Raw genomic sequence first — 8,582 nt, 5'->3', positions numbered from 1 at the left:
CATTTTGTATAACTTATAGTATATATCATTATTTCATCATATTCATATACACATCAAAATATACATCATGTCACATGTCCAACTGACACACGGATGTCATGAGAAAATTATTTAATGAAATTGTGTCTACATAAAAACCATGACCGCTCTTAAGAAGATAGTACTCTTCATAGACACTGCCATAAGAACCTCAACTCTAACAATATGAATAATATTTTCCAATATATTGTGATGGCATGGTCCGTTGCGAAGCAACAGCTGGATAAACTTGTTTCTGCAAAAACAGAAAAAATGTTGGAGATTTTTTTCTATTTCTGTGCTCTCCGAGCCCAGGCTCCAAGTGCTCTGGAGAACTGATTTGTACAGTGTGTAGGTTAGTGAAAATGTTATAAGTTCACAGTCAACTACACCAGGCCTTCATTGAATTTAGTGATTTGAACGGAAGTTGCATTGGAGTGGTTTTTATTTAAAGTGGTTTTTATGGACTTCACTTTATATAGTGTGTACATAGCCAGCTTATGTTTAGTGAAGATAGTACTGGTGATGTTTGCCACCCCATCACAGTTGTGCACAGTGCTGTGCAAAAAGTACAAAGCAAGTGGTGAACTCGAGCATACGCCAAGATAGCAGATGTCCCAGTACTGGAATTCAGGAAATACTGGAGACAGAAGTTAGTATCGCTGAAATCTGAATTTCACGCCATGACAAACACCCAGCAGCAGCTGCTATAATACAACAAGAATATTGTAACAGATTAGATCAATGCGTTGCCAGGCAACGGTTCTTCAAGCACAGCCCAAAACACAACAATGGAGGACGCTGTGTTTTCTGTAGATCTGACCGATGCACCAATAGACTGGCTGGATAGCGATATCGTGATATGTTTTTCCTGTGATGCATGTCTGTTCCGTGGTAATAGAAGTAAGAGGCCGGGAGGATTCCGAACAGTTACAAGTAGTGGCACTGGAAGAAAAACGCGAAATAGCAAGCAAGCTGTAAGTCTGAGGAGTACAGAAGAGTAAAAGAAGTCAGCCTGTGAAGATTTAACGTGACTTTAAGACTTCATGTGAGCTGTAGCATAGTGATATAGGGAGTGTGTGATTTAGTGAGACTTTTAGGGTGAGGGCACACCAAGGAAACTGGAAAATTGTAACGCAACCGCAGTTTCCGAGAATTGTTATCAGCCTGAATTGAACACATGTTACTGAATGGAGCAGCCCAAATGGAAGAAACTGCATTGCCATTCCACAATTTGTGCTGCTCCATTCAGTAACGTGTTCAATTCAGGCTGATAACAATTCTCAGAAACTGCGGTTGCGTTACAGTTTTCCAGTTTCCTTGGTGTGCCTTCACCCTTAAGAGTTCCTGCGTTATAAATCCTTGCAGAGTAGAGGAGATAGACTGAGGAGAGTAGCATGGAGTAATTTGTAGTGTGAAAGTAACTAACAGTTTAATAATTACTTGTAGTTACGACCTGTAGGTTGTTAATAAATACAACTACCAATCAACACCCGCATCTTAGTCACTGATACACCTGACAACTGGTGTTAGAAGTGGTATGGACTGGATCACAGTGATCGAGTATTGGAACAAAGATCAATTTTACAGTGTCAACTGACAAAAAATGGAAAACATGGAAATCCTGAAAGCCATGTTGACCGAAATGAACGCCAAAAATGGACACCACCCAAGAGAAGATGGACGCCAATACTAGAGCAAAGCAAAAAAGAGATGGAAGCCAAAATGAAAAAAAAAACAATGGAGAGGCAGATAGTCTCTCTAGTCTCCAAAATGGAGGCCGATAGAAAAACCGACAGAGAATATATGAAACAAAAAATAAAAGCAGATTGGAAAAATCTAAAGGAAATGATGGAAGAAATAATGAGCCCCAATCAAACCAAGACAAAAGAGAAATGAGGGAAGAGATCAAATCTGGCCAAGCGGAAATATAGTCAACAGTTATTGCCATCCGGTCTAAGTTAGAGGACATTAACCACAACATGCAAAATCTCGTTGTTTATCCAAAAGTGTAACTTCACTTGTCAAAAACTATATGCCGACGCAATAGAGGATGTATACTCGCGTGACGTGTTATCGGCATCTGAGCTGGGGTAGCGTAGTCGGTAGTGACTGGCAGCGGGCTGGATGACTGAGGGGTCGGAGTTCGAGTCCCGGTAGGGTAAAAAATTTTCTCTTCCCCAGATCACCCAGATAGGCTCAGGGGTCCACCCAACCCCTATCCAATGGGTACCGTGGGTAAAGTGGCAGGGGCATGAAGCTGGCCACTCACCTCCAGCTATTGCTGAGGTCAAGAAAATGCAGATCTATACATTCATTCCCCCATACGCCTTCATAGCGTATCATTTATATATAGACTGTACAATGTGTGGGAGAGGGCAGAACCTTGTGGCACCTCTGCTTGTATATCCTTTGGTGTAGACATTTCACCTTCGACTGAAACTCTGAATTTTCTCTGGGAAAGAAAAGATCTAATAAGCTTCATTACACTGTTTGAAAATTGTAATTTCGATAATTTATTTAGGATGCCACTAAAAGAGCACTGGAACTGGGAATGAATGAGGGGACAGAGGAGGGTGAAATAATGGAACAAAGAGATCGGTGTAATTTAGGTTACACTGGATGTGACATAGGAAGAAAAAGGTGGGAATTTTTCACATGGGGAAATACAGGAGATAAATGAGCAGGAAATTTAACACAACAGTTAAATGTCTAATGTCATCAACATGGACATGAATTAAGAAAGACTGAAGTAAGATGAATATACTGGATAAAAATTACATTTAATGTATAAACGGTATACAAATTTGTATTTAAAGGTAAAGTTACATTTAGAAAATTTCTCAAATGAAAAACTTGGCCAACATGTGTAAGAAACCTTCACTGATCATATCTTTATCAGAATACACTGACACAAGAATAATTATGTTCTGACATTCAAACAGTCAGATGACATTTTCTTTCAGAAAGAAACTATGTGTATTAATGAAGAGTTTTACCTCCTGAGATATTCTGCTGTGTGGTTCACTGAAAATCAACACTGCCTCCAAGTTCTGGGTTGAAGAGTAGGCCAAGCAAGAAATCAGCGTGAAGCCTGTAGCAAGGAAAGCATGTGGCTTTTAAAAACGTGGGATTATATACTTGTAGAAGCACCGTGGAAGCCAAACCATCAGCTCCAACTGGCTCTATCAAAGGACCAAGGTGAACCAGAAAGAGACTGAAGACTAGTTGACTGTTTTTTGCCTTTCAAGGACCAATACAGATATGGGAACACAGAGGGAGAGAAGTCATTGGTGTTGCAGGCATGTGCCCGGGAATCAGAAGAGCGAGACTGCAGATGAAGGCAGGAAGGAAAGCCTTAGGACTGATGGGTGCCCAGAGACAGCAGGGTTCTTGCCCCGATAAGGGCAGTGTACAAGGACTTTCATGGCCCAGTGGAGAAACCAACTGGAGAACTAGAGAATCCTGTGAGGGACGAGATGAGNCCCCCCCCCCCATTCATATTATTGGGATGAAGCTCAGTATCAGTCAACTTCCTGAAGATACAATCCATATATATGGGTTTGTTGGTGAGGATGCTGCCATTATGGAGGTAAATGTGGTGCCCAAGACTGATAGTGTACACACCACTATGGCTCATTTGTCTGGATGATCTAGTCAGATATGCCAAAGGCACTCCCTCAGTCTGGTTTATATGAACAGCCTTTCTGACTAGCATAGACCTCATTGCATTCACAGGATATACCGTGTACTCCTGGTGTCCTGTCTTAGGCAATCCTTGACTGCTCAAAGGAAACTACATATTTTCCTTGGCAGGAAGCCAACCAACTTGATGTTGTGCAAGGACAGTACCCTGCTAATGCAGCTGAAGACCGACAGTAAAGCGACTGAATCTGGTTAGTAATGGTAGTCCACTGCAAGTGTCCTTCAGAAACACTGCCACGATTACACAGAATTCTGGCCCTGAGCACCAATGTGGATGAGTGTTGATGAGAGCTTGAGGTGAGACGAATGTTAGCAAGGGTAGATTTACAGAGTACCTCATGACCCAGAGAACCATCATGTCTCCTATAAACATGTATATCCAGGAAGGGAAGGAGACAATCCCTTTCAATCTTGATGGTCACAGAAAGAGAGTCACATTCCCTTCCTAGACACAGTAATTCAGCCGTAACAGAGCACAGTATCAACTTAGGGCACCACCTTCAGCTCCATAACATATCCTCACCATCAAACCCAGATATATGGACTGTATCATCAAGGAGGTGGCTGAGATCAAGATCCATCCAAAAAACATCAACAAGGAAGATGGCTTCTGCCTCATCACAACATGGAAACCTCTCATCTCCACCCGGAAATAAGCCTCCCTCACAGGATTCTCTAGGTCAATGGTCTTCAACCTGGGGTATGTGAAGACATCTTATAGGGTGTGTTAAATTAAAAAAAGAAAAAAGTATTATTTTGTGATAAGCACTGAATATTCAGGGCAAGATTTTGGGTTAGCCACATGAGACCCAGAGTAACAAAATTCTATTTTGGAGCACAATTTCTCTCTCTCCTTTTGTAATTCTTATCTGGGCAGCTAGTTCCACTTTATTCCACGTTGCAACATGATTGAACACCAGTAGGTGGGATTAACGTTTTCCATAATACTGTTTTTCTCTTCTTTTAACCATGCAATGAACCTACTTCAAAATACTGTTGGGGCAGTAAACAAACAGATGCACTCCTTCATATTACCTTCCTTCTTGGACAATTGCCACTGCCAGCAAGAGAAATATGGGAAGTGGCTGCTGGTTTTGACTCAGAAATGCTGAATTATGTTGTTGTAAAAACATAAAAATATTTTTGCCTGGACTTGCTCTTTCAATTTCGTTATTGCAAATACTCTTCAGTTTAGTATCATAGCTCCAAAAAGCTGGGTTAGATCTAACTGTGATCAGTTTAAGTCAGGCATAAATTTCTATAAATTTAGTGACGTGTCAAGCTGCGATATGAGTATACATACATGTAGTATGTTACTGGCTCTGTGTTTAATAATTTACAAAGTTAATTTAATTTAACTTGACTTCGCTATTCTAACACCTTTCTGTGGTGTGTGGTCACTGTTGTCAAATGCAGGTCTGGTTTGTTCCTTCTTTTCAAAGCTCAGTTGCCGTCCCGGATAATTGCAAATCAGTTGTAAGTCATTATTAATCATCATTCACTAAGTTCCTTCTTGTAACCATGGCAGTAATCAGTATTTTCATTTTCCATATTGCTACATGGATACATTTATTACAAAAAGGAAATGTGAAATCAATTAAAAAAGTGAACATGATGACAGAGTTGAGTCATAAATACTGAAAAGTGCTACAGTTTCTGTTCCAACCTGTGATGTTAGTGTGAGCAGTGTTCATTCATCTACAAGTAAGCATAAAAAGAAAATATGTGGGAGCAGACAAAGTGAAATACAGGTATTACAATGAGTCATACATTAAATATGGATTTCTTTCAAAACTGCATGATTCACCTCTTCCACTATGTATGATTTGCAACAAGTACTATTGAACAACTCTACATAACAATTTCTATTTGACCAACACTTAGTGACCAACCAGACTGAGTTTAAGGACAAATCAGGTGAATTTTTCAAATGCAAAGCAGAAAATGTAAGTAAAACTTCTTCAAATGTAATACACAATTTTGCACAATCATCGAACGTGATAATAGTGACATCATATGAATTAGTACTGCTAGCTGCAAAAAATAAACCATATACCATAGTGGAGTCTCTCATTGTGCCTCATGCTTTAATTGTAGAGGATAAAATGAAAGATAAACAAAAACATTGAAAGTTCTGACATAACCATACAAAGCAGAATTCATGGCATGGCACAAGATGTTGTTGAGCAAATTAGAGAATATTAAACTTCGTGAAGGATTTGCAATTCAAATTGATGAATTGGTGTATATTTCTGATGAAAACGAGCTGCTTGTATACATTCGATATTTTGATGTTAAGAAAGGGGCTACTGTTGATGAAATCCTTCGATGTAAACAAACACCAGAACATACAACAGGAGTAGGTATTTTTAAAATCCTTGATAATTTCATAATGTTGGAATTAGATTTCCAGTGGGAATGGTGTGTCTGTGTATCCACTGACAGGGCTACTCTAATGGCAGGACAAAAAAAACGAAATTAATCCTAAAATCAGCAGACAACACTGCATCATACACAAACAAAGCTTGGTCGAAAAAAAAAGGTCACGATTTGCATGAAACACTGAATATTTCTGTGAATGCAGTCAATTTAATGAAGTCTTGTGCATTGAGCTCCTATTTCTTCAAGAAAATGCAAAAGGAAATGGGATCCACACACATTCAACTATTGGTGCACACTGAGATGCAATGGCTGTCACAAAGAAGCATGCCCACTCGTCTTTTTGAACTGCAAGACAAAGCAAAGTGTTTTCTCTCAAAATTTAAATCCAATTTGGTTACTTACTTTGAAGATGAAAGCTGAATTTGTTAATTAGCTTCTTTGGCAGTTATTTTCAACAAAATTAATGATATCAATCTTCAACTTAAAGTTTCTGAAAAGAATATTTAAAAGCGAGAGAGAAGATGAAAGAATTCTATAGGAAACTTCTGTTTTGGATTGTGTTAATAATGGGAATGTACAGTTTTCCCAATTGTTTTTTGAACTTACTGAAAAAATGAAGTCAGTGTTACCGATGGTGTTTTGGAAACAATCAAATCCCACTTTCAAAATCTTAGGATACAATTTTTTAAATACTTTCCAGAAACTGGCATAGAAGACAATACCTAAGACTGGATTACAAACCCTTTTTATACCACCACCATCAATTCCTCTGATCTTCCCTTAAAATTGGAAGAAAACCAGCTGAAAATGTCTGTTGATGATTCACTGAAAATAAAATTTGGAAACATCTTAGCTGCTCGCACAGGGTTCAAGGAGCTTAGTGACGCTGCCATGTCACACCTCCTGCCTTTACCATCAACGTATTTGTGGGAGCAAGGCTTCTCCACACATACATCAATCAAAATGAAACACAGAAATTGCTTGAACCCTGAACCAGCTCTGATCCTTGCCCTCATGAAAATTTGCCCCCAAAATTGAGGTGCTGGCATGCCAGAAACAAGCTCAGTCATCTCATTAACAGGTCACAACCATATTAATAATTGATAAAATATTTAATCACATAATTTTGCTTTGCTAAAATACCTTTGTCCCTTTATTAATTTTTATATGATAGGCAATACTATTGTTTTTTAAAAGCTAGATTCTTCTCTTACTCATTTGAAACTTATTATTTAATTAATTATTTTGGATGTAATTTATTTTAGATGTAGATTATAGACTGTGTATAACTTGAATTATACACCAACAACTTTGGGGGCACAAAGCTGAAGATAAATTACATCTGGGGGCATACGACCAAAAAATGTTGAATACTCGTACCACTGCTCTAGTTGGTTTATCCACTGGGCCACAATAGTCCTTGCAACCTGCCCTCACTGGGGCCTCTGCTTCCTTCCCCATCCAGTCTTTGCTCATATTCCTAGTCACATGATTACAACCGACACATGACTTTTTGTCACACCCTCCTTAGTTCTCTGTCCATTATGCTTTACTTACAACTTCTTTCCCCCACATTCCTATACTGGCCCTTGAAAAATTCAAGAGTCTGTCTCCTATTGGTTCACACTACCTCTCTGATAGAGGCAACGGGACCCAATGGACTGATTTCCAAGGCCCTTTCCGCGTCCTTATAATCCCAGATACTTACATGCTTTGCTTGCTGCCTGTTACATGCTGTTTTCTTGCTTGGCTTACTCTTCAAGTAAGAAGAAACTGTGACTTGTCAATGCATTGCCAGGCAACAGCTCGATAAAGACCCCATGATACACGCACACAACAGGACGATCGTTTATAGCTCATCTCTTTGGGCCTATGAAAGATGGACTACATGGGCAACATTTTCCAGACAATGATGCTGTCATTGCAGGTGTAAGAAAGTGGCTAGCCTCTGCTGGCGCAGACTTTTATGGGCGCAGCATACAGGCTCTTGTTCACCGCTGGCAAAGTGCGTAATGAATGGTGGTGATTATGTGGAAAAATAACTGTAAGTAGCTAAAATCTTACTCTATTTAACTGCGTTATTATGCTTAAAAATAGTAGGCATTACATATGGAACACTCCTCATATGTTGATTGACAAAGCAACACTCTCACCCGTTAGTAATACTCGCAATATAGTGATGCAATGTACAGTCAACTCTCGATTATCCGGGCTAATGGTGGGGATGGAAGTCACGGTTAATCGAAAACCCGGTTAAGCCAAATTTTATTATACGGGCTGGACGACTGTGAAGGGTCGGAGTTCGAGTCCCGGTAGGGTCAAGAATTTTAACTTCTCCAAATCGTCCAGACCGGCTCTGGGGTCCATCCAACCTCCTATCCAATGGGTACCGGGGGCTCTTTCCCCGGGGGTAAAGCGGCCGGGGCGTGAAGCTGACCACTCACCTCCAACTAGTGCCGAGGTCAAGAAAATTTGGA

The 8,582-nt window shown here is 39.8% G+C and overlaps 1 protein-coding gene across 1 annotated transcript in view; it reads right to left on the bottom strand.

The window, feature by feature from the left end:
* Positions 1 to 2,785: 2,785 nt before the first annotated feature.
* Positions 2,786 to 8,582, bottom strand: part of LOC111869340 (RNA-binding protein 5) — a gene marked incomplete at its 5' end in the record, with an annotated part of 74,056 nt that continues 68,259 nt past the window's right edge. Inside the window, 1 exon segment of the mRNA XM_023860796.2 lies at positions 2,786 to 3,112.

This window comes from Cryptotermes secundus, unplaced genomic scaffold (genome assembly GCF_002891405.2).
Source record: "Cryptotermes secundus unplaced genomic scaffold, Csec_1.0 scaffold541, whole genome shotgun sequence".
In the NCBI taxonomy this organism is placed as follows: Eukaryota; Metazoa; Arthropoda; class Insecta; order Blattodea; family Kalotermitidae; genus Cryptotermes; species Cryptotermes secundus.
The sequence above is the reverse complement of the archived record's forward strand: the minus strand, read 5'-3'. Positions and strand labels throughout refer to the sequence as shown.